Below are 26,979 nucleotides of genomic sequence, written 5' to 3'. Positions count from 1 at the left end.
TGGAGCTCAGAGAACAACTGAGCTGAACATTTGGCTGTATGTTGTTCCTTATTCGAATAAAACTTTTGTTACCTCTTTTTGCTGTCTGGATTTTGACTCAGTGTGTGACTTTAATTGGCTAGCCACAAAAGTCAAATAACCTTGGTGCCCTTAGGGCATGGCTTTCAGTAGTTTTCTAGTGCTGTTGCTTCCTGGCATATATAATATGTGTTGCAAAGGCTTTGCCGGGGGTGGGGTGTTCATTACACATAGCCTTCTGGTTGAAACAGAGTGCACAGAGACTCTATGAAAGAGACGCTGCATTCCTTTCCTCTGACCTTGAAGACCGGACCCTTAGCAGGACTGCCGTGGAGACCGTTTTAAGTTTCATTTTCAATAGAAAGACACCTAGCAGCTGGTGGGGGGGGGGGGGGATATATGGGAACCTGTTTGAAATGCTTTTGCTGCTTTTTTTCTGCATGCCTCGAATTGCTCACATATGCTAACTGCCATGCATAGTGCACAAGTATCTGACCCCACTATAGATGAACATGTATCTCTTTCAATCAGCACCTCATTTGATATGAATAAAAGAGGCTGAGCTGATGAGAACTGCACAGAAGCTGACAGGCAGGTCACATAAGGGCATATAAGGCCTATAAAAGCCTTCAAGGTTCACTCTTGGTGTTCAGTCCAGTTGGGCCACCTGAATGGGCTGAGCTCCCAGAGCAAGCTCTGAAGGCCTTCAGAACTGTCAGGTTTTGCTCAGTATCAATCAGTTAGCTTCTCTGAGATGTGCAGAAAAAACTTTAATGAAAGATCAGAAGCAAACACTGCTGGCAAGCAATGCTCTCTTTGGCTGTGGAGTCTTGTGAGCAAACATTCTACTTCATGAGCTACTGGCATTAAAGTGGTGAGCTACTGCATAAATTAGTTTGCTCTGGGGCCATCCTTCCTGAGCTAAGACAAAAATGTGTGAGCCAGAAGCTAAAACACCGTAAGCTAGTACACACTAATTCAGCTTAGAGGGAACACTGGCGGCAAGATACCTTGCCAGAATTGACTTAATCAAAACTACATACAGTAGGTATTTGTAGGCAGGAAAAACGGTTCTATGTTGCGTGCCCAAATTTCATGTGTTATACACATTTAAAACAATTCCCAAGCCTTGACATTATTTACATGGCTAGCTCCCAGGGACAATTAGGCGGTGGTGGGCGGGTCACCTTCCCCCCCCCCCACAGCGCAGGCAGAGCACCTTGCCGCCGCAGCCCTTCTGCCCCTGGCGTGCTCATACGCCAGCCTTCAGCTTAACGGCTTTGCCTGGCATTGCAAGAGACCCTGTTCTGGAAGACAGGGTTGAGAGCGAAGCCTTTTCCTGCTTGATATTAACAGAAGGGTATCTCGTGATGCCGGGCAAAGCCTGTAAGCTGGAGGCTAGCGTCTGAGCACACTGAGGAGGGGAATGGGGGCAGAGTGGGGGGATGGGGCGGAGAGTGGTGCCACGTTGCGGTGCTGCAGAAAAAACGGGAGGGGATCAGCCTGGGGGCACAAGAACAGTAAGTCTGCCTGGGGCGCCACGCACTTTCAGGCCTGCCCTGCCAGCAGATGGGAAAACTATTGCAGTTCAGAGCCACCATTCCAAAGGGAGGGGTTTCTGCAGGGATCAGGTGGCACACAAAGCCAACAGGGTCCCTTCTGGCTATATCGGACTCTGTCCTTCTTCACTCTAATCAGCTTCTTTGCTGGTTTAGGTATACTGTTTTTAGACTGCCAAGACTGAATGTCAACAAATGAGATCAGTTTCACACTGTGTGATGTTCTGTGCCATCTAAGCAGTGTTCCACCCTCCACTGAGTTAACTCTGCTTGATGTAATTCTGTTCAGGATGGCGATGCTGGAATAGAGGGGCACCAAAGAAGAGGTACAAGGACTCCTTGAAGAAATCCCTTAGCACCTGTCACATCAACCATCACCAGTGGTCTGACCTAGCCTCAGATCGCAAAGCATGGAGGCACACCATCCACCAGGCTGTCTCTTCCTTTGAGAACACACGCATAGCTGGTCTTGAGGACAAAAGGAGATTGAGGAAGAATCGCACTGCTACAGGACCAACCCTAAATCAGACTTTTCCCTGCAGCCGCTGTGGCCGGACCTGCCTGTCCCACATTTGTCTTGTCAGCCACCAGCGAGCCTGCAGCAAACGTGGACTATTGCACCCTTCTTAAATCTTCGTTCGCGAAGCCAAGCCGAGAGAGAGAGAGAGAGAGAGGTGACAATGAACAGCCTTCTCTTGTTCCTTTTTTAATATTAATTGCATCTGTTCGTTGGCTGTTCACTGTCACCCTTGCACTTTGAAAAGAATATATTGCTTCTGCTGCTCTCAAAAAATTTTCACCACATTCCATACCTTTCAGTTGCTGTAGCATAAATTGCCAACGAACATTATCAAAGGCCTTCTCAGCAGGAACTCAGTAGCATATTCGACCATATCCCCTAATATTAGCATATTAGGTCACACACTCATTAGCATATTAGGCCACACCATCTGGGATAATCAAGTGCAAATTGAACTGGTGGTAGCTGGCTCCTACCCCCCATCCCTGCCACCCCTCCCTTTCTCCCTTCATGTGGAAACTGCAGCTGCTCCCAGCAGACCTTTAAAGACACCAACATACCACAGCATCAGTCCTTCACAATGCCCACCACTCAGGCTCCACAGAGAGAAAGAGAGAGAGAAAAGAAGGGAGAAAAGGGGTAGAAAAGGAAATAAAGGGAAATAAAAAAATGGGTGGAAGAAAGGGAAATGAAATGGAGGGAAGAAAGAGTAATAAAGGTAAACAAAGGGTGTAGAAATGGAAAAAAGGGAATTAAAGAAATGGGGGAAGTAATGAAAACAAAGAGAAATAAAGGGGAGAAGAAAGGGAAATAAAGAAATGGGGGGAATGGAAAGAAAGGGAAATAAAGAAATGAGGGGTAAACTTACTTGAACTGTGACAGTAACTTTTCCAGGCAATTCTGACTGGCCAGCCAGGCCCCAGGGAGGCTGCCGCACAGTACATCTGGGTCCTGAGATCCCCGCCTGGCCCTGAGGAAGCTGCTGCACAATGAGGCTGGGCCCCACGATCCTTGCTGGACAGCCAGGCCCCAAGGAGGCTGCCACATGGCTCGGTTTGGCCCAGCAATCCCCAAGGGCCACACCAAGTGACCTCGAGGGCTGTATATGGTCCTCGGGATGGAGGTTCCCCACCCCTCATCTATAGAAATGAGGACAGAATAGTGAATAGGCAGACAATGAAAACTAGGAGCGGCAAGATGTCCTCTAAACCTCTGAGGAGAAGGACCCTGAACAGTAAGTCCAATGGGCAGTTCTCCCTCAGAGGTTTTCGGACATCTCTATGGGACCTCCCAGAGCAGCCCCCTAGTTGGGTGGGTCTTCATTGTCCTTGGCCTCATTCAGAATGTGTTGCAGAACCTTTCTTCTGAACACTGCATCTGCTGAGGCCATGGAGTGTAGCTTGTAATGATGAACAAATGTAGAAGGGGATGACCAGGCTCCACATACCTCCTCCACTGAAGCACGATTCGAAAAAACTGCATTGGTAGATGCACTTCTGAGGGAATGTGCCATAATGCCTTTGGGTATCTGTTAACCCAAAGCCTTATATGCCTTCACAATGCATGTCTTGAGGACTACACTGATTGAAGAGGTGGACATCTTGTCCCCAATATGGGGAGGCGAAATGTTGATGAACATATAGTCTGATTTCCTAACTGGTTTAGATCTTGAAATGAAGATCATCAGATCTCTACACACATCCAAAGTATGCCACACGAATTCTTTTGGGTGCTTTGGTTGCGGGCAAAAGTTATGAAGATAGATTTCTTGAGTGTGATGAAATCTAGATGCAGACTTAGATAAGAAGGTGGGGTCAGTGCGTAAGACTACTTTTTCCTTATTGGATACTATAATATAGTGGGTTCTTAGGCACTGAAGAGGTGCGGGGGTAGTGATAACAAGCTCTTTATTGAGTACAGCATGGTAGGTGGCTGCACTAACAAGACTGAAGAATGGGGCCCGCTGGGCCAACTACATACAACACTGGGTTCCTGCGCTAGCACGTAATTGGGTCATTCAAACCAGCAGGGGGCCTGTGATTGGAGCAGGGCAGTTGGGGTTTGGATCCTACTGCCCATTGTTCCTAAGTCCCCAAGCTCAGTCCTTCAGGCTCCAATGAGCCAGGCAGGAAACCCATTTGGTAACACATAGATTCACATACATAACAAATATGCACAGTCCTGCTTTAATAGATAGAGCCCTCAGCTCCCACACTCTACGTGCTGATGTGATAGCCACCAAGAAGAGGGTCTTCATGTGCACCCACTTGAGATCCATCTCCTGAAGCGGTTCGATGAGTTTCCTGGTCAGGGCCATCAAAATGGTATGAAGTCGCCAAGAAGGAAATTGGTGAACTGTAGGAGGTGACTTAAAGGTAGCACCTTGTAAGAATAACTGAATGTGTGGGTGCTAAGACAACCTATATCCCCCAATGAGAGGTATAACAGTAGACAAAGCTGCTATTTGTCTACGAACGGTAGCTGGTTTTAATCCTGATAGGCGTCCATCCTGTAAAAAGGCCAACACCTCTGCTATAGAGGGTAAAAGACTTTCCTACACACAAATACTTTCCAGGTTGTATTGTATATGCGTATGGTGGATGGTCTTCTGGATGCTAACTTCTGCTGAGTAACCCAAACCTTTGAAATTTCCTGCTCAATTTCCATGCGGGCAAGTGAAGCCACTCTGGATCGGGGTGCCATACAGGGCCCTGAAAGAGCATGCCTGGAAGAACTGGCAGCTCCAAAGGCTGATCTGTGGAAAGTTCTGTCGGCATTGAAAACCATGGTCGATGTGGCCAAAACAGGGCTACAAGGATGATTTCCACCTGAAGCTCTCACTTTCCGGATGACCCGGGAAACTAGGGGCACCAAAAGAAATGCATATAGAAGACCTATAGGCCAGGGAGACGTCAGAGCATCCGTCTGTTTGGCTTCTGGGTGGAAAAATCTGGTGAAAAATCTTGGTAGTTTTTTGTTTGTGTCAGACGTGAACAGATCCACATCTGCTTGTCCCCAGCATTGGCAAATGAGATTGAATAAACTTGAATTAAGTGCCCATTCCTCTTCACAGAAAACTTGTCTGCTTAGCCAATCTGCCAGGATGTTGTCCTGGCCCTTGATGTGTTCTGCACGTAGGGAGGCCAGATTCTTTTCCACCCATGCTAGGATCCTTGATGCTTCCTTGTGAAGTTGAGATAATCTGGACCTCCCCCCCCCCCAATTGTTCAAATACGCCTTGGCAGTTATGTTGTCTCTCCTGATCAGAACTTGTTTCTGGAAAATATTGGTCCTGAATCAATCAACACTAGACATATCGCTCTGACTTCCAGAAGGTTGATGGGGAGTTGATGTTCATCTGGAGACCATCACCCCTGGACTGGCTTGCCCTAAAGTATTGTTCTCCATCCCCCCAAGCTGGCATTCATGAACAGCTCTAGGGATGAATGCGGGTTGATGAAATACCTTGCTCTGACACAAGTGAGACAGATCCGTCCACCATAGAAGGTTCCTCTTGACCAACAATGGGACAGTAAGATTCGTTTCCCTTTTCTCCATGATGTGCAACTGAAAGGGCCATAGAAACATCTGAAGAAGTTTGGAGTGAAATCTGGCCCACAGAATCATGTCTATAGTCGATACAAGGAGGCCCATCAGTTTGGCAAGTAGCATCAATTGTGATGTGTGGCTTTTGATGACCTTGGAAGTCAGATCTCTTATCATCCTGGCCTTGGACAACGGTAGAAAAAGTGGGTTGCAAGTGGAGTCTATCTCCGCTCCCAGGTGTTCTAATCTCTGTGTCGGCTGTAAGGAACTCATGTAAGGAACCCTGTGTCAGCTGTAAGGAAGTCATGTCAAACTAACCTGATCTCTTTTTTTGAGAAAGTGACTACCTTGCTGGATCAGGGGACTGCTGTAAACATTGTTTATCTTGATTTCAGTAGGGCTTTTGATAAGGTTCCACATACTATCCTTGTTGACAAGTTGATAAAATGTGGTTTGGATCCTGTTACCGTTAGGTGGATCTGTAACTGGTTGACAGATCACAACCAAAGAGTGCTTGTGAATGGTTCCTTATCCTCTTGGAGAGGAGTGACAAATGGAGTGCCTCAAGGATCTGTCCTGGGACCTGTTTTGTTCGACATCTTTATCAATGATTTGGATGAAGGAATAGAGGGAATGCTTATTAAATTTGCCAATTATACTAAATTGGGAGAGGTTGCAAACACAGAAGAAGACAGAAAGAGGATACAGGATGACCTTGACAGACTGGAAAACTGGGCTAAAAGCAATAAAATGAATTTTAACAGGGATAAATGTAAAGTTCTGCATTTCGGTAGGAAAAATCTCATGCATAGTTATAGGATGGGGGAGACTTGTCTTAGCAGTAGTATGTGTGAAAAAGATCTAGGGGTCTTAGTGGATCATACGCTGAACATGAGTCAACAGAGTGATGCAGTGGCTAAAAAGCTGTGCCTTGCCAGAGGCTGAGCACATTTCAGAGAGCTCTGAGAGAGAGCAGATAACAAGTGCTATAAGGGTGAGGTTTGGCTTTCTAAACAGCTGGGGGAATTGCTGAGAATTTCTGAGTTTATGTGACTGTGTTATTGCTGAAAATTCTGAGTTTGTGGTTGCTGGGGAACTGCTATTTGTTTGGTTTGAGTGGGCTGAAGGTGATCATTGCTGATTGATTAGGAGTGGCTGTGTTCCTGGGGCAGACTGAGGCCCCACCCTCTTTGCATTATTAAACTGGGCCTTGCCAGAGGCGCAAGCCTAAGGCGAGAGCTAAAGGGCTCTTTGCCTGTGGTGCTTAGCCTGGGGGCTGTGTAAGGACCCAGATCCCTATTTTCCTTGTGTTCCCAAAAAGATAAGTATACCCTCCAGAAGGAGAGCCACATAAACAAACAGGATTTAAAAGAGGACTGTATATTTTTAAAAAGCAATCATGAAGGTAGAATGCCAGCAGGGGGTTGGGGGCTTTCCAGTGTTTTGCACTGAGTGTCACATGTATGACTATCTGCCCAAAGGACAGAAGTCTTGGGTTTGCGCTCGATGCTAGGAGCTCCTGGTCCTCAGGGAACGAATTCGTACCCTTGAGGCCGAGGTGACTGCCCTGGGGAAGCAGAGACGGTCAGTTAAACACTTGGGGAAGACTCTCGGAGGCGTATTAGATGAGCCCCGCTCTGAACGTAGCAGCCCCATTGCTGCCAGAGAGCGTGAGGGTTGAGAGAGAACAGGGCACCGTGCTGAGGATAAGGGGAATGCACCTTCAGAAGGGACCTCTTCTTCAGTTGGCGAGGAGGTATCCTTTTGCGCCAAGAACCATCCCTGGGCAGGGAGAGAGGGGGGGGGGGGTTGGTAGTTGGTGATTCGATCTTTAGGCAAGTAGACAGCTGGGTGGCAAAACCGTGTACTGAACGTATGGTGACTTGCCTGCCTGGTGCGAAGGTAGCGGACATTACACGTGTTGTAGATAGGCTGATAGACAGTGCTGGGGAGGAGCCAGTGGTCATGGTGCATGTTGGCACCAATGATGTGGGGAAATGCAGTCATGAGTTCATGGAGGAAAAATTTAGGTGCTAGGCAGGAGACTTAAGGCCAGAACCTCCAAGGTAGCCTTCTCAGAAGTGCTACCTGTTCCACATGCAGGTCTGGAGAGGCAGGCACAAATTAGAAGTCTCAATGTGTGGATGAGACGGTGGCATAGGGAGGAGGGGTTAAAGTTTGTTAGGTACTGGGATGCTTTCTGGAACAAGCAGGAGCTGTACAAAAGAGACGGTCTCCACTTGTCCCCAGATGGAACCAAGCTGCTGGCGCTTAAAATCAAAAAGGTGGCAGAGCAGTTTTTAAACTAAATCTTTGGGGGAAACCAACAGGAGATGAAATATCTCTGGTTCTGGAGGACTCATCTCAAAGAGATGAAGGGTTAGCTGTTATTTTTCTACTGGGTAATGTATCAGAGTTATCCACTGAGATGGTGACAAACAGTATGGAGTGTCTGCCAAAGTCTCGAGGCAGCAGGAGGAAGGTTGCGGGCCTAACTTGCCTGGGAAATTATAGATGTTTGTATACAAATGCTAGAAATGTTTGAAGTAAAATTGGTGAGTTGGAATGTGTAGTGTTGGGGGAAAACATAGACATTGTGGAAATTTCAGAAACTTGGTAGAAAGAGGAGAATCACTGGGACACGGTGATTTCTGGATATAAGTTATATCAGAAGGATAGGGAGGGAAGGCTTGGAGGTGGGGTGGCCCTGAGGTGAAGGAGCTGGGCATGTTTAGCCTGGAGAGGAGGTGGCTGAGAGGTGATATGATCACCATCTTCAAGTACTTGAAGGGCTGTCATCTAGAAGATGGTGTGGAATTGTTTTAGAGTTATACAATCATAGAGTTGGAAGGGACCTCCAGGGTCATCTAGTCCAGCCCCCTGCACAATCCAGGAAACTCACAAACACCTCCCCCTAAATTCACAGGATCTTCGTTGCTGTCAGATGGCCATCTAGCCTCTGTTTAAAAACCTGCAAGGAAGAAGAACCCACCACCTCCCAAGGAAGCCTGTTCCACTGAGGAATCGCTCTAAGGGTCAGGAAGTTCTTCCTAATGTTGAGCCGGAAACTCTTTTGATTTAATTTCAGCCCATTGGTTCTGGTCCTACCTTCTGGGGCCACAGAAAACAATTCCACACCATCCTGGAACAGGCTTCCTTGGGAGGTGGTGGGCTTTCCTTCCTTGGAGGTTTTTAAACAGAGGCTAGATGGCCATCTGACAGCAATGAAGATCCTGTGAATTTAGGGGGGAGGTGTTTGTGAGTTTCCTGCATTGTGCAGGGGGTTGGACTAGATGACTCTGGAGGTCCCTTCCAACTCTATGATTCTATGATTCTAAGCATTGCAAATCCATGTATCCATGTATGAAATGGCAAATCCATGCATTTAATACAGTTTTATTCCATTCACCATTTGTCTTCAGTGCTATATGCAAGGGGTCAGAACATGTTGCCTATCTTGGCTCTCCAGTAGTTCTATAACTTTAATTACCCTCTCTTTCATCAGGCCTTGGAAGCTAAGTAGGGTTAGCCACGTTTAGTACTAAGATGGGAGACTGTCACTATACATTGGCAGGTAATGGCAAACTACCTCTGTACAACTTTTCCCCTGAGCTGGATGGCCCAGACTAACTCAAATTCAACAGACCTCAGAAGCTAAGCAGGGTCAGCCATGGCTAGTTTTTGGATGGGAGGCCACCAAGGAACTCCAGGATTGCTACACACAGGCAGGCAATGGCAAACCACCTCTGAACATCTCTTGCCTTGAAAACCCTGTGGGAAGGCTCTTGCACTGACAGCATTTCACACACGCACAAACTACAAGGAATTGCAGTTAGCTGGACAACATTTGAAACGATAGATAAGAGAGAGCCTGACAGATCTAATCATGTTAAACTGCAACTTAGATGTCTTTGTTTGGTCATGGAAATTCCCCATTTTCATGCTGAGAACTTTAGAGGATGCCTTCAGAGTATAAAACAGCAATTAAGCATCCATACAACTGCAAACAAGAATCCCTACAGGCGAGTCTCCGAGTTATTCTTTCTTGATACTCTTCTGTAACAACATGACAGAACAAGCTCCCGAGTCACTGGGATATATGTGTGACAGCCCCTCCATTCTGAAGGCAGCGAAACACAACTTACCAAACAGCCCCTGAAACCTACCAACCTGGCAGCTCTCTTCTGTGGCACCAAAGTATTTCCAGTCTTCAGTTGTCGATCTCCTTGTGCATGCTTTCCCGAGGTCAGATCCTGATATCTGTGCATAGTATACATGTGAAGTGCAGGACCAGCAGCGTCACTAGGGTGGGGCCAAGGGGGCCATTGCCCCCCCCCCAGAGCTCCCTCCCTCCTGCGGGCTCTCCCCGCCCTTCTATTAAGGAGGCGGCCAGTGGGAAGGCGGCTCGGACGGCCCGGCTCGGTCTCAGCCTGTTCCACTCAGTTGCGTGGCGCCGCCGCCATCATGAGCCGCTTCTTGTGCAATTAGCCCAGGCGCTGCAGGCGCGCGCCGATGAGTCCGTTGCCACTGAGGTTCCGGGGGGGGGGGGGCTTTTGTTTTCTTTCTTTCCGAAGTGAAAGGGCGAAGAGTAGGGCTTCTCTCTCTCTCTGCAACCGTGGCAAATACGTTCGTCATCGTGTCTCTCCAAATGCCCCAGCTGTCTGCAAGAGAGGTGCCATTGTGTGTGTGTAGTATGTAAGAGCGCGCGCGTTTCGAATTTTGCCCTCAGGGGCGCTTGGCTTCCCTGTTGTAGGGGAAAGCTTTCCAATTGGCGAGCGCGCGCCGTGGCGAGCGCGCGAAGGGAAAGGACGGCCCCTGGTATACTCTCTCCTCCCAACCCCCCCTCCTGCCCCTCGACTTTTCATGCCCTACCTGGGTGAGTCCGTGCCCCCTGGGTGCAGGGCGGGGGGGGGGTGACTTAAATCAGTTACACCCCAGGGTACTTGGCCCCAGGGTGCAACCCACCCTAGTGACGCCACTGTGCAGGACTGAGCATCTGGAATGTGCCACAACATATTCAACCTCCATAAACAGGGGTCATGTGTGAACTGACCCTCTAGAGCAGCGGCTCCCAACCTTTTTGGCAACAGGGACCGGTTTCATAGAGGACAATTTTTCCACAGACTGGGGGGTGCAGGTGGTGCTGGGGTTTTTGCTGCCCCAGGCTGCTCCTCAGCCCCTGCCCTATCCCTGTTCCCCATGGCTGCCTTTAAGTGAGGGGAAGACTGGGGCTGCTTCTGCTACCTCCCCACTAGGCAGCCAGGTGGCAGAAGCAGCCAGTCGGTCTCCCCCTCCCATGAAGGGTAGGTGGAAAGGGGGGTGGGGCTGCTCTGCCTCGCTCCAAGGCTGCTTCCCCCGCAAGACCACACTGCTTCTTTCATCTGCTCAGGTCCTGGGCGGGCGAAAGGGGAAGTGCAGCACCTGGTTGCTAACAGGCCACAGGCCGGGACCGGCCGATGGCCTGGGGGTTGGGGACCCCTGCTCTAGAGGAGACCTCACAGACATTTGTAATCAGAACAATGGCCAGCTGTGCTGTTCAGATTTTGAAGGTAAGAGTTTGAAACCAAATTCAGCTTCTTTGAGTGTGCGTGTGTGTTTTAACAATTTATTGATAACATATGGTTACAAAACTTAATTATAAATTTTCTATACTAAGCCATGTGATATTTCAACCCCCCCTCCCTCCAATGTTTGACTTCCCCGAAGTTATAGATTTAAGTTCAATACTAAAGGTACCGCTAACCCATCAAAGTTCAATATTCTTTTTTTTCTCATTAATACTAAAAAATTGTCCAATGTCTTTTTACATTCCACTCTTTCTCCATATATCCTTTAAATTTCTTCCACTCCTTTTTGAAAATATCTAAATCATAGTCTCTTAAAGTTCTAGTTAGTTTGTCCATCTCACTCCACGATAAAACTTTCACAATCCAATCCCATTTTTCTGGTATTTTTCCTTCCTTCCACAGCTGCGCATACAATGTCCTAGCAGCTGAGAGCAAGTACCAAATTAAAGTCCTGTCTTCCTTTGGAAATTTTTCTAATTGTAATCCAAGCAAGAAAGTCTCTGCTGTTTTTTTTAAATCATAACCCAAAATTTTGGAGATTTCTTGTTGTATCATCTTCCAGAATTCTTTCGCTTTTTCACAAGTCCACCACATGTGAAAGAAAGAACCTTCATGTTTTTTACATTTCCAACATCTATCCGACATTTTCTTACTCATCCTAGCCAGCTTTTTCGGAGTCATATACAACCTGTACATCATCTTAAAACAGTTCTCTTTAATACTCTGACAAGTTGAGATCTTCATCGAGTTCTTCCAAAGGTGCTCCCATGTATCCATTTGTATTTCTCTATTCACATTGATTGCCCATTTAACCATTTGAGACTTTACTACTTCTTCTTCTGTAGACCATTTCAATAATAATTTATATACTTTCGATATTAATTTTTCATTATCTCCAAGCAGCTTCTTGATGTGAAAACCGACCTCTCCATTTGAAATAAAAGTGCACGCTCTTGGGCATACTGCATCCCCTCACAGGCATAATGTATGGAATCTAGGGGAAGTGGGGAAGATTTCCAATTGTCATTGCCTTCCACGAACAGAACATTGGCTCCGACCTTCACTTTGGCACACACAAAAATCTCAGCTTCAAGAACAGGCTAACCCTGCTGAGACTGAGAAAAGATCTTGGATCATAGTGGAAAGCTCAATGAAAGTGTCAACCCAGCATGCTGCAGAGGTGAAAAGGGCAAATTCTATGCTAAGGAAAGGGATTGAGGTGGGCTTCCCAATCCCCAGGTCCCAGTGCGGGATCCCTGGGTTTTACAGGCTTCCCTCCGCCCCCAGCCAGCTGGCCGGCAGGGGAAGCCCCGCCCACAGTCACCGTGCAGCTCTGGATCTTCAGCAGGTTTAGAAAGCTGCAAACAGGTCCGTTTCAAAATGTGCGTGTGTCTGTGTGCCTTTAAAGTTGACCAGGAAGTTCTTCATGGCAAGGGTCAGCAACACAGTCCCTCCCTTTGTTTTGCTTTCGTTTCAGAGCAACTAAGTGTGTGTGTGTGAGAGAGAGAGCAGCGTAGCCCCTGTTCTTTTCAGATGTCATTGTGGAGGAACCAGACCCAGAAAGTGTGTGTGTGTGTGTGTGTGTGTGAGAGAGAGAGAGAGGGCTACCTATCCCCAGGTTTGGGTCATCAGAAAGCGGCGGGGGGGGATGTCTACTGAGCAATTATTCCCTATGGAGAATGATTTCCATAGGGAATAATGGGGAATTGATCCGCAGGTATTGGGGCCTCTGGGGGGCTGTTTTTTAAGGTAGAGGCACCAGATTTTCAGTATAGCATCTAGTGCCTCTCCCCAAAGTACCCCCCAAATTTCAAAACAATTGGACCAGGGGGTCCAATTCCATGAGCCCTGAAAGAAGCTGCCCCTATCCTTCATTATTTCCTATGGAAGAAAGGCATTTTAAAAGGTGTGCTGTCCCTTTAGATGTGATGGCCAGAACTCCCTTGGAGTTAAATTATGCTCGCCACACCCTTGCTCCTGGCTCCGCCCCCAATGTCTCCTGGCTCCACCCCCAAAGTCCCCAGATATTTCTTGAATTGGACAGCAACCCTAGATTGAGGATAAAACAGCTGATAATGTAATGCCCCAATATAGCTCTATTGTGCAGCCTCATGTGTAATGCTGTGTACAGTTCTGGTCACCATATCTCCAAAAGGACATTGCAGTGTTGGAAAAAGTACAGAGGAAGGTGACCATGATGATTAGAGGGCTGGAGCACCTTCCTTATGAGGAAAGGCAGGACAGTGTGGAATTTCTCAGTTTAGAAAAGAGATGACTAAGGTGGGGGGAGAGACATATAGAGCTTTATAAATTATGCATGGGGTGGAGAGAGTTGAAAATGTTCTCCTTCCAAAATACGATAACTTAAGGACATCCAATGAATCTGATTGGTAGTAGGGTTAGACAGACAAAAGGAACTACTGATTGACACAGTGAGTTATTAAAATGTGGAATTCATTGCTAGAGTAATGGCCACAGAAATAAGCAGCTTTCAAAGGGGATTAGATAGATTCATGGAGGATAGGCCTCTCAGTGGCCATGGTGACTGAATCCCAGAGCCAGGAAGCAACATGGAGGGAAGGCCTCAGCTTCTATGCTATCCAGAGGAACTGGTTGGTCACTGTGTGGGACAGGATGCTGGGCTAGAAGGACCATCCAGCAGGGCTCTTCTTATGTTCCTAACCCACTGAGTGGGAAAAAACCATGAAAGAATCCACTTGCTCTCCTCGACATCATGTCAACAGGCCTAGTTTTGCCTTGCTGGTGCCCTGTCCTCTGATTCCTTTCACACAATCCAGTGATTATTTCAGCCCCATATTCGTTGTCCATAATGTTAACTCAGGAGCTGGTGCCATACCAGATCAAGACATGCCTGGGGAGGGACAGTGGCTCAGTGGTAGAGCATCTGCTTGGGAAGCAGAAGGTCCCAGGTTCAATCCCTGCCATCTCCAAAAAAGGGTCCAGGCAAATAGGTGTGGAAAACCTCAGCATGAGACCCTGGAGAGCCGCTGCCAGTCTGAGTAGACAATACTGACTTTGATGGACCAAGAGTCTGATTCAGTATAAGGCAGCTTCATATGTTCATGTTCATTACCCTTCATATGTTCCAAGCTTCCCTGAGCCCTGAATTTCTTGAGTCATCTCCACAGCCAGCACTCCAAGAAATTCAAGATGGCACCTCTGATTGTGGTCAGGACTATCCAAAATAAATGGGGCAACTTCCAAAATAAATGGGGCAACAAGAAGAAGGGTAGATTTTTGTACTTCACTTTTTTCTAATTTAAGGAATCTCAGAGCAGCTTACAATCTCCTTCCCTTCCTCTCTCCACAACAGGCACCTTGTGAGGGAGGCAGGGCTGAGAGAGTTCTGAAAGAATGGTGACTGGTCTGAGGTCACCCAGCAGGCTTCATGTGCAGGAGGAACAGGAAATCAAACCCAGTTCTCCAGATTAGAGTCTGCTGCTCTTTAACCATTACACCACACTGGCTCCTTTCTATCATCCTTTGAACAAATATCCTCAATGATTGAGTTCTCTAGAAGGGATATAATAATTATGCTATTTTAGCCGATTGGAATTCAAATGGCAAAGGATCACATACAGAGAGAGATGACAAAACACTAACAAGTGGAAAGGGGCTGTGGCACAGTGGTAGAGCATCTGCTTGGCATATAGAAGACCCCAGGTTCAGCCCCTGGAATCTCCTACTGAATGGACCAGGCACTCTCTGTCTGAGAGTCATGGAGAAGGACCATGACTCAGAAGTAACAACTCGGCATGCAGGAAGTCCCAGGAGCAATCCCCAGCATTTCCAGTTAAAAAGGACCAGCAGATGGTGCCTTAGCCTGAGGCCCTAGAGAGCTGCTCCTAGTCTTAGACAATACTAGTACTGGAGGGTGGCCAGGTCCCCTCTAACTACCAGTGGGGGGTGAGGGTAGGGTTGGAGAACTCCTAGGGATTTGGGGGTGGAGCCTAGGGAGGACAGGGAGCTCAGTGGGATGTGATACCATAGAATCCATCCTCCAAAGGACCTGTTTTCTCCAGGGGAACTGATCTCTGTGGTCTAGAGATGAGCTGTAATTCCTTGGGGTCCTTAGTTCCCACCTGGAGAATGGCATCCCTAGTACTGACCTTGACAGATCAATGCTCTCGTTCTGCAGAAGGCAGGTTCATGTGTTCATGTAAAAAGGGCTTAGCTACCAGGGCATTTGAACAGGGGACACTGAGTTTGGATGTTACTGGTTCTAGGAAAGTTTATGGAGTCAGCTAGGGGTGTGTATTCAGTAAAGATAAAATGTGTAAAAAAAACACAAAATGCCCTTTGGTGTAGTGGTTAAGTGTGTGGACTCTTACCTGGGAGAACCGGGTTTGATTCCCCACTTTTCCATTTGCACCTGCTAGCATGGCCTTGGGTCAGCCATAGCTCTGGCAGAGGTTGTCCTTGAAAGGGCAGCTGCTGTGAGAGCCCTCTCCAGCCCCACCCACCTCACAGGGTGTCTGTTGTGGGGGAGGAAGGTAAAGGAGATTGTGAGCGGCTCTGAGACTCTTCGAAGTGGAGGGCGGGATATAAATCCAATATCTTCTTCTTCTTCTAATTTTAGGTTTTCCATAAAGTCAAGTCAGATTCTCTGATCTGACCTGGTAGCCGAATTAAGCATACCAGAAAAAAAGCAAAAAAAAAAAAAATCGGCTTTTTTTCCTTTGGGAATCAGGAGAATGGCAGGGGAAGAAGAGAAGAATACCCCTTCCTTGCACACTTCAGGAGAATCTTTCATCTTCTTTTGTCTCTACAATCAGAATCCATTAAGAGGTGAAGATTCTCAATCTGTTCCTCAGTCACTCAGCCATTAAGCTAACAACTGTTTTATGAGTGCGAACTCAATCAGGGCAATGGGGGAAGGGGAAGGATTTCTTGCAGCAAGTTTATTATTTTACTGCAAATAAGAATAAATGCTCTAGAATGGTTAATATTTATAATTTCATACATACTGTCAGAACTTAAGAACTCCAGGCAGATCCCATACTTAGTTTCCAAGCTAGGATTTTATTAGAGAGAACTAAGAACTGTTAGATACAAGGTACAAGATAACAGTGATGGCGAGAGCCAGCACTGGCCCAGTTTTATATAGTAAAACAAACAACCCACAAAGCTTTAATTCACACCGTTACAGGCACATCTGTCTTCCCACCAGTGCTATCAGCAAAGACGTTGCCTCCTTACTCTGAAGGCCACACGATTCGGCTTCAAAGGGTGTCAGTGTGAGAAAGTACAGAGATACAACATTATTCAGTCTACAGCCCCCAAATACTTTGGATACCATCGGGGCAGGGTTAACTACTACTCAGGCACTTCAGGTTAAGAAAGGTTACAATATGGGGTCGGTCTGGTTCAACGCTCAGGTCCACTCTATGCATACTTGCCAACCATCAATTATACTGGTTCTACATTAAGCTAGCCATAATAAAGTTACAAGTTCTGACATACTGCCCCCCCTAAGCGCCCTCCCCCGGGGGGTGGCGGCTTGGGCTTGTGCGGGTACAGCAGGTGAAACTTTTTTAACAATTGCGGCGCAGCTACGTTCTGAGACTCGACCCATTCATCACAGCTCGGGGGGAAGTGCTTCCACCTGATTAAGTAATACAGTTTCCCCCGTTTGACTTTGGAGTCCAGGATTTCGTGGACTTCATGGTGACTCTGACCCCTCACTGTCGTCGGAGGGGGCGGCGGAGCCCTGGGATGGAAGGACGTGGCACCAGGGTCTTTCCGGAGTAAGCTGCAATGAAAAACAGGATGGATTTTGCTTAGAGACTTGGGCAGCTCGAGTTCTGCAGTCACCTTATTGATTACTCGTTTGATCCTAAAAGGCCCAAGAAACTTCAACGCAAGTTTGCGGCAGGGCTGAGGAAGGGGGAGGTTTTTTGTGGACAAAAAGACAGTGTCTCCCACTCTCAATTCCCATTCAGGAGAGTGTTTTTTATCAAACTGTTTTTTGTAAGCCCTTTTCGCTTCCTCCAGGTTCTCCTGAATTCCCTTCCAGCTCTCCCGAAGGCCTTCCCACCATTGTTGGCACGATGTGGGTTCTGAGGGGGTGGCAGGGAGGGGAAGCGTTGGGAAAGGCTTGCCCTCATAGCCATTTATGATTTGGAAAGGAGAGGTTTTCGTAGAGCTGTGAAGGCTATTGTTGTAGCCGTATTCAGCGAATGGGAGTAGGTCCACCCAGTTGGACTGTTGGAAGTTAATGAAACAGCGGAGGTACTGTTCTAGAAGGCTATTAACCCTCTCCGTCTGTCCGTCCGACTGGGGGTGGTAGGCTGAGCTGAGGCCCTGCTCAATACCCGCAAGTTTGCAAAACTCCCGCCAGAAGTTGGCAACGAACTGCGTCCCGCGGTCGCTAATGACCTTGTCTGGGAACGAGTGTAGGCGTACAATGTGTGTAAAGAAAAGTTGGGCAAGTTTTTTAGCCGTGGGGAGCTGCTTGCAGGGGATGAAGTGGGCTTGTTTGGAGAATGTATCGACCACTACCAAAACAACAGTTTTGCCCTGCGACGGCGGGAGCTCCACAATGAAATCCATAGACACTACCGACCAAGGCCGGGTGGCTGTTGGGAGGGGCACTAGGTGGCCGGGAGGTTTACCCCCTCTTCGTTTAGCCATCAGACAGGTGGGACATGAGAGGACGAATTCGGAGACGTCTCTTTTGAGCCTAGGCCACCAAAACTGTCGGGTAAGGAGGTTGAGGGTTTTGACATAGCCGAAATGGCCCGCCAGGCGGCTGGAATGACAATGCTCTAAAATCTGCTTGCGGAGGGAGGAGGGCACATAGATCTTTTCGTTGTGCAACAGGAGGCCGTCCTCGCTTTTACGGAGGTTCGGTGGTTGGTCTGCTTCCCGAGCAGTCTCCGCAACTAACTTAGACAAGAGGTCTGGCTCCGGGGGGTCGATCCTCTTCCCGGAGCGGGTGGTGACCCCCCCCGCGATGGCCGAAGGGGGGATAAGGGAGTCCACCACCTCCTCGCGGAGGCTCTCGTGCTGTGGCAGGCGGGAGAGGGCGTCCGCCAAGAAATTCTTGGTACCTGGGATGTGTTTCAGTACAAAGTCGAATTTGGCGAAAAACCCAGCCCACCGGATTTGTTTTGCAGTCATTTTGCGGCGCCCGGTCAATGCCTCGAGATTTTTGTGGTCAGTCCAGATTTCAAATGGGACTCTGGCCCCTTCAAGCCAGGAGCGCCAGGTTTTCAAGGCAAACATGACTGCAAAAGCCTCCTTGTCCCACACTGACCAATTTTTCTGCTCGTTCGAGAACTTTCGTGAAATGTAGGCGCAGGGGCGCAGAACCCCGTTGTCCCCCCTTTGCATTAATATGGCTCCGACGGCGGCGTCGGAAGCATCACATTGAACCACGAAAGGTTTTAACTCGTCAGGGTGGGCCAACACGGGCTCCGAGGTGAAGAGGCGTTTCAATTCTGTAAAGGCTTTTTGACACTCGGGCGTCCACGTTAGGCGCGCGCCCGGCTTTTTTGCCTCTGCCCCCTTCCCCTTTGTTTTAAGGAGCTCCGTAAGGGGTAACATGATGGTGGCGAACCCCTTTATGAAGTCGCGGTAAAAATTTGCGAACCCGAGAAAACTTTGGAGCTGTTTGCGGGTTCGTGGGGGCTCCCAGTCTAGCACCGCTTGAACCTTTGCTGGGTCCATTGACAACCCTTCCCCCGATACTCGGAAGCCTAGATAGTCTAGTTCAGTCTTGTGAAATTCACATTTTGATAGTTTGGCATACAACTTGTGCTTGCACAGGGTGCTCAACACTTTTCTGACTAGTGGTACATGTGACTTGAGATCTGGCGAATAGATAATGATGTCATCAAGGTACACCACCACCCCCTTAAACAGGAACTCTCGCAGAACCTCGTTGATAAAGTTCATGAATACCCCAGGGGCCCCCTGTAGCCCGAAAGGCATAACCAAGTACTCAAATTGTCCTAGCGGGGTATTGAACGCGGTCTTCCACTCGTCCCCCTCCCTGATGCGGACTCGGAAGTACGCGTCTCGGAGGTCGAGTTTTGTGAATATTTTCCCTGTGGCCACAGTATTCAATAGGTCCTTAATCAATGGGATCGGGTAGGCATTAGACATCGAAATCCCGTTTATCGAGCGAAAATCTGTGCAAAGTCTAAGCGACCCATCCTTTTTCTTTCTGAAGAGGACGGGGGCGGCATGGGGGGCTGTTGCCGGTCGTATGAACCCCCGCTTCAGGTTTTTGTCCAAAAATTTGCGGAGTTCCGCTTTCTCCGCCCAACCCATGGAGTACAGTTTCGCTTTTGGCAGTTGCTGCCCCGGGATCAGTTCGATTGCACAGTCCGTGGGGCGGTGAGGTGGTAACTCATCCGCCTCCTTCTCACTAAAGGCCAGTTTTAAGTCCCGGTATTCTTTGGGGATCGAGGCGACCTCCTCGAGGGTGAGGCAGGCTCGCTCATTCCGGGGAGGCGGATGCGGCCCCCATTCGGGGCGCCAATGGTGGTGTTCGCACCTCCAGTCCGGGAATCGGACGATCTGCTCCTCCCACCTTATGTCTGGCTGGTGGCGGGCGAGCCAACCCGAGCCCATCACCACATCAAACGAGCAAGAGGGGGCAATTACAAAAGTTTCGATCCCCCAATGCTCTTCGGTCCCAACGGGGACCGCCTGCGTTTCTAGCTTACATGGTTCTCCCCTCATGGGCCCCCCGTCCATCTGCTGGAAAAGCATGGGTAGCGGGAGGGGGGACGTGGCTAATCCTAGCGCCTCCACTAGGCGGGGGGTGATTAAGTCCCGGTTGCACCCCGAGTCGATTAGTGCTCGGGCATGCATGAACCGTTTTAGGTTCGGGTTGAGAAGGGTTACGGCCATAAACAATAAACCCCCAGTGGCTCTCACCGTGAGGAGTGCCGGCTGTTGCTGGACCTGCTTCGCGGCACCCATTAAAGCAGGTCGTTGTCGTTTCCCGCCGACTCGGTGTCGTCCGACTCCCCGGTCGATTCTTCCACGGTTTCTGGTTCGGCGGTAAAATCCTCGTCAGTCGCCAAGGTGGTGGCGACGGAGCCCCGTCCGGGCTCTTTCGGCCGATTACTCTTTTTCTTCTTGGGCCCCGATGCGGTTGGCCTGGCCGTCGGCGGGGTGGACCCCGCTTTGGCTGGGCAGTTGGAGGCGAGGTGGTCCGGGTCGCCGCACCGGTAACACTTTCGGGCAGTGGTGGGGGTCGAGGTTGTCGGGGCCCGTCGCCCCTCCGCCTTGGTGGGTGTGGATTTCAACCCCTTCTTCGCCAGTTGCTGTCGGCGAAGCCCCACGTGCTGGATGTTGGTCTCGACCTCTCCGGCTAGCTGGATCCACCCGACCAAGGTGTCGGGTCGCCCGTGGCTGTAGCAGCGGTCGAGGACGTTCGGGTTCAGCCCGTTACAAAAAGCAGTATATTTCATAATCTCGTTCCACCCTCTCACTGCCGCGCAGTAGCCCAGGAACTCCGTGGCATACTCGCGAATGGATCGGTTGCCTTGTTCGATGCGCTGGAGGGCTGCGATGGCTTTCTCCTCGCGGAGCGGGTCGCCGTACTGGCGGAGCATGGCGTGCAGGAACCCCGCTACGGTTGCTAGCTCGGGCTTCCTCGCGGTGAACAGCCCGACGTACCATTTGCGGGCTGGACCTCTCAGTCGGGACGCAATGTGGTACACTCGGCTGGCTTCGGTCGGGTAGTCCGCACCCCAGTGGGTAAAGAACGTGTCGCACTGTATGGTGAAGTACTCCACGTCCTCTGGGCTCCCGTCGAATGTAATTTTCAGCTCTCTCCCCCCCCCTGCGACCGGGGGTGCCGCGGGTTGGGGCACCGGGGCCGGCAGGGCCGGTAGGGCTGGTGCAGCTGGGGCCGGCGGCGCTGGCGGTGCGGGCACGGGGACCGCCGGGGGCGCCGGAACTGGCGGCGCCGGAGGCGCTGGGACCGGCGGCGCGGGGGCCCCCGGGGCCGGAGGCGCCACTGGTTGTGGGGCCGGTGGGGCTGGAGCGGGCACCACCGGCGGCGCGGGAGCCAGCGGGGCCGGTGGAGCCACGGGCGGTTGCCCCAGCGGCAGCCCTCCCACGGGGACCCCCAGGACCGCCGTCTGCAAGGTGCGGAGCTGGTCGTAGATCGCGCCTAGGTTCTGTTGCATCTCCTCGGCCATCATAACTCGGGAGGCGTGTACGTCGTTGTGAATTTCCCGTACATAGTCGAACAGGTCGTTGCGGAGGCTCCGGACCGGGTCGTCCCCGCCTCGCGGTTCTGGACCTTCGCCCTGGTCGTCGTCTCCGTCTCCGCTTGCCCCGTCGCCCAGCATACTTCTGTACCGCTGCTCCGCCGCGTCGATCGCCGCCGTGGACTTCCGCGGGCTCCAGGATCGGGGTGCGGCGAACGCGTCCACCGAGAAAGGTGCGGGCACCTTAATCTTGCGCCTCACCCCCGTCACCTTCGGGTCGAGCGGCGGGTCCTCCGTTGGAGTGGTGGGCTCTCCGTTGTCTGGAACCTTTGCAGCCATCGGGCCGGGTTTCCAGTTCAGATAAGCTCCGAAACAATGGGATCACTGTTATAATGTCAGAACTTAAGAACTCCAGGCAGATCCCATACTTAGTTTCCAAGCTAGGATTTTATTAGAGAGAACTAAGAACTGTTAGATACAAGGTACAAGATAACAGTGATGGCGAGAGCCAGCACTGGCCCAGTTTTATATAGTAAAACAAACAACCCACAAAGCTTTAATTCACACCGTTACAGGCACATCTGTCTTCCCACCAGTGCTATCAGCAAAGACGTTGCCTCCTTACTCTGAAGGCCACACGATTCGGCTTCAAAGGGTGTCAGTGTGAGAAAGTACAGAGATACAACATTATTCAGTCTACAGCCCCCAAATACTTTGGATACCATCGGGGCAGGGTTAACTACTACTCAGGCACTTCAGGTTAAGAAAGGTTACAATATGGGGTCGGTCTGGTTCAACGCTCAGGTCCACTCTATGCATACTTGCCAACCATCAATTATACTGGTTCTACATTAAGCTAGCCATAATAAAGTTACAAGTTCTGACACATACTCAGGAATGGATTGGCAAAGGAATGGACTTCTGAAATAAACCAATAGCTAAAAACAAGGCTAGTATATAATTTATCTAATTTATCATGCGTTTGTGTTTCCTTTAATTACACAGTATAGTTAAATTGCTTTCCTTTGTAAGGCCTAGCAGCCAGCAGGAAGGGGGTGGGGGGGAGGAGAGACGGACAATCTGGCCAGTTAGGGCCAAAAAAGTGCATGCCAGTCACAGGGGATTTTTCACATTTTGAAAATCTTCTGTGCATGGCCAGAGAGCATTACCCCCTGCTGAATTCCTTGAACATTTCTGAAGGAATACCCCTGACTCCTGTCCTGTCCCTGGCTGCAGGAAGAAGACATCTCCTGGTTTGCCTGGCAATGCTTAAAAATATCTTCCTGTTAGGTCTTTTTAAATTTGCCTAGTGGGTTAAAGAGAGGGCTGTTAAGGGAGGGGTTACTTTGTGTTGGGGGGAAGGCTGCCCTTCCCTAGGCATTTTTTAAAAAGTTTAATTGCTTTGTTGGGAGGCATAGTTTTGACTTCCAGAAGGCTGTTTTTCAGGGGCAAGCTGGTTGGTCTGAGAGTTGTTCAGTGGGCGCTTCTGAGTTTTTACAACTTAGTTAGGGCTATTAGTAGGCTTTTAAAAATAATTAGGGTCTGAGAGAGGAAAATCTTTGAGTAACGTTGTTGGCATAGAGCTTTAGCACTTCCCCTGTAAGTAGGCCAGATAAGATCTTAAAAACAGGAGATCTCCAGGCTGCACCTGGAGGCTGGCAACCCTAATTTAAGCAGCTGTTCTCTCCCGGCGAGCCACCTGGAGATTGGCAACAATGGTTCCCCAGGAAATCCCTCCTACCCAATTTGATCTTGTCCTGTTGGGGTTGGTTGTTTTTTTTTTTGACAATGCCATAGCAGCATTGCCTCTGCTGGACACATGCACTGGTTCTGAAGTTGACTAAAAAACACACTTTTTTATGTGAAAGATTCTCTTATTTGACATTAGTCGTTTCCCCCCCACACACACACACACAATTGAAACCAATGGAGTTTTTGCAGCCATTGATTTCAATTGGGATTGCGGCACCGTCTTTGGGTGCCCATAGGATTGGACCCCCTGGTCCAAACTTTTTTAACCTTGGGGGTTCTTTTGGAAAGAGGCTCCAGCAGGTACCCAGCAAATTTGGTGCTTCTTGCTCAAACCCCCTTCCTCCCCCCCCCCCCCCCGCCCATGGAATGTACTCTGAGAGATTTTGCCATTGACTAAAATGGCCCTTAGAATATAATGGAGCTGAAAAAAATTGGGAATACCATTTTTTCAGGTTTTTTCCCTTTATCTAATATGAGATTCGGCTTTCCAAGGGAATAATGATTTTTTTTTTGTTTAATCAACCCAAACCCAATTTTTACTGAATTTTTTTCCATGCACACCCCTAGAGTCAGCAGCCATCATAGTACTGCAAAATACACCACTTTTCTCACCAACAGATGGAAAACAGTGATGATTTTTATAAACTTCAGAAAATCAATTCATTTGCAAATTTAGGGTCTCCCCCTAAGCAGCTGTTGCAGAGCTTTATATCCAACAACTACCACCACCACCACCCCGCTAGATTAGGGCTGGCTTTCTAATGAATTGCACACTACAAATGCAGATACCTACGGTCAGTTTCAAAAGTAGTGCCATAAATGCTGCAGGCAAATTCAGAGGATGATAAGAAGAAAATTAACCCTGAGTAAAAGCTTGTAAGAGCCTTGACTTCTGGCTTCCTGAACTGCAGACAAGCAAGTGGATTTTCTCGATTCCACACCACTTAATGGATTTCCCAGGAACAAACAACACAGCAGCTTTTTTTCCCCTGATGCAACAGCGCCATCCACCGTTTGTTTCGGGAACAAAAACTGGATGAGAAGAAAATATTTGAAGAAGGAGGAGTCTCAGAGCATCTTACAATCTCCTTTCCCTTCCCCTCCCCTCCCCACCACTACAGACACCCTGTGAGGTGGGTGGGGCTGAGGGAGCTCTGACAGCAACTGCTCTTGAGAGGAACAGCTCTGAGAGAACTTGTGGCTGACCCAAGATCGCATCAAGCAGCTGCATTTAGAGGAGTGGGGAATCAAACCTGGTTCTCCCAGATAGGAGTCTGTGCACTTAGACACTACACCAAACTGGCTCATTTAATTCAGAAATGCAGTTTAAAAGCAGAGTTCACTATATCTGAATAGTTTTTGAGGTGGATTATTTGAGGTGGGTTTTTGAGGTGGATTATACCCACAAAACATAAAGCCTTTTGTGCCAGAGAATGGCAGTCTTGGTCTTATCCATTGCAGTAAACTGAAAGGCAGAGGCCTGAGCCAGTATGGAGGCTCATATGCAATAAACAGCATCTCAAAGACATTCAGTTTGGTGTAGTGGTTAAGTGTGCGGACTCTTATCTGGGAGAACCGGGTTTGATTCCCCACTCCTCCACTTGCACCTGCTGGAATGGCCTCGGGTCAGCCATAGCTCTGGCAGAGGTTGTCCTTGAAAGGGCAGCTGCTGGGAGAGCCCTCTCCAGCCCCATCTACCTCACAGGGTGTTTGATGTGGGGGAGGAAGGTAAAGGAGATTGTGAGCCGCTCTGAGACTCTTCGGAATGGAGGGCAGGATATAAATCCAATATCTTCACCTACCTCACAGGGTGTCTGTTGTGGGGGAGGAAGGGAAAGGAGACTGTGAGCCACTCTGAGACTCTTCGGAGTGGAGGGCAGGATATAAATCCAATATCTTCATCTACCTCACAGGGTGTCTGTTGTGGGCGGGGGGAAGGTAAAGGAGATTGTGAGCCGTTCTGAGACTCTTCGGAGTGGAGGGCGGGATATAAATCCAATATCTTCTTCTTCTTCATCATCATCATCTAGCCAGGCGTGGACAACCTGGACACCTGGCAGGAGGGTTGGGGTGGGTGGGTGGCATCATAGGTGTGAGCTAGAGGAGCATAAGGCAGGATCATGTGATCCTGGAGGCCAATGGCATTCCACCAAGGTCTACAAAAGTGCTGACCCTGGTGCCCCTCTTGCGCTGGAGCTTTCTTATTGTTATTTTCACACCATCAATTTTGTTTTAAAAGTTGAGTCATGAATCTGAGACCCCCTATGCCCTCATAAGCTCTTCAGGAGTGACAGTGACCCCATGTTATCTTCACAACAGTCTTGTGGGGTACGCCCAGGGCTTTTGTTGTTGTTGTTGAAAAAGCCCAGCAGGAACTCATTTGCAAATCTTATAGCATTCTGCATGTGACCCAGTGCCCCCATCCCCCTGTCCCCAGGCCCCCTGACCAGCAGGGGGAATTACCGGCAGCAGGAGAGGTCTACACCAGTGTTTCTGCATTGTCATCAGCAATGTGGTGACTTCACTGCCATGACGCACTAGAAGTAACATCATCACATTGCTGGGGATGTGGGGATGCTCTGGAATTTCAGCAAAAACTCTTGTGATAAAAATAACTTCTACCATACCGTTTTTACCCAAACACCAGAGCATCCCCATGTCACTGGTGATCTGATATCACGTCCAGTTGCCACATTGCCTATGAAAATGGTGACATCCTGGTGCTGGAGTCCCCTGCTGCTGATAAGCGCCTCTTGTCCCCCACTGGTGATGTCATCTTCTGGAGACAATCCTCTGAGGATTATCCTTCCCCGTTCCCAAAGAACGTTCAGACGCACAGTATAATCAGTTGTCGCTGCTGTTTCATACCAGATTAAAAGTGGCTGATCAGACAGCAACATCTGCCTCCCGGTATTAACTCGTCATAGCCCCCCCTCCCCAATCCTTCTCAGAACCGGAGTATTTTGTTACCAGCCCTTTTTTTTTTCTCCTGCTCCTCAATTTCTTGAGGGCAGGGAATTGAGGCCGGGGGGTGGGGTGGGGTGTTAATCCTCAGTGGGCAGACAAATAGCAAGCTTAGGCAAAACTAAACCCAAATTTACCTTCCTCTGGTCCAGTTCCCCTGGCGAAAATGGCTACATGATATTACACCCCATTGAGGACCCTCCCCTCCCCACGTTTTGCCTCCAAATCGGTGCTGGATTAAACTCTGTGGAGGCCTCTAGGCAGTCAAACCATCCTAGAGAAGCAGTGCGCACAAAACCTGGAGGGAAACTTTGCTGGACTTCTCAAGGCACTCCCGGACAACTTGGTCTTTCCGCTGTCTCCTTCCCTTCCCCTTTCCCCAAGAACAAAGGGAAGTTGTTGTCCCCCCCCCCCCTCATTTGCACTTGATAGAAAGAGCGGAGGCAGCCAAAAGAGCAAAGGGAACTTAAAAAACATCTGTCCTCTGCCACTGACAGAGGCAGCCTGCAAGTTCCCGAGGGGGTGGGGAAGCAAGCTCCCAACGCAGGAAGCTTTGCAGTGATTTTGCCAGCCCAACCCATCTCTCTCTCTGTCCCATTGCTCTATGAGAGCCAGTGCTGCATCTGATCTCTGGCAGCTGCAGGATGACGCTGCCCTGGTGTGCCTGCAACCCCCTTTAGTATCTTTGCCCTCTGTCATCCTTCATAGTAAAGCACACGGCCAAACACACTTAGCCACGGACCCAGGAGTTTCTCCCCCAGTCTCTGTCTCCCAGCACAAGAACAGCACCCCTTTTCAGACTCCACCCCATGTGTGCTCCAGGGCAGTCAGCCAGTCTGTGTGCCAAGTCTTAGGGC

This window comes from Heteronotia binoei, chromosome 10 (assembly GCF_032191835.1).
Source record: "Heteronotia binoei isolate CCM8104 ecotype False Entrance Well chromosome 10, APGP_CSIRO_Hbin_v1, whole genome shotgun sequence".
Lineage (NCBI taxonomy): Eukaryota > Metazoa > Chordata > Lepidosauria > Squamata > Gekkonidae > Heteronotia > Heteronotia binoei.
The sequence above is the reverse complement of the archived record's forward strand: the minus strand, read 5'-3'. Positions refer to the sequence as shown.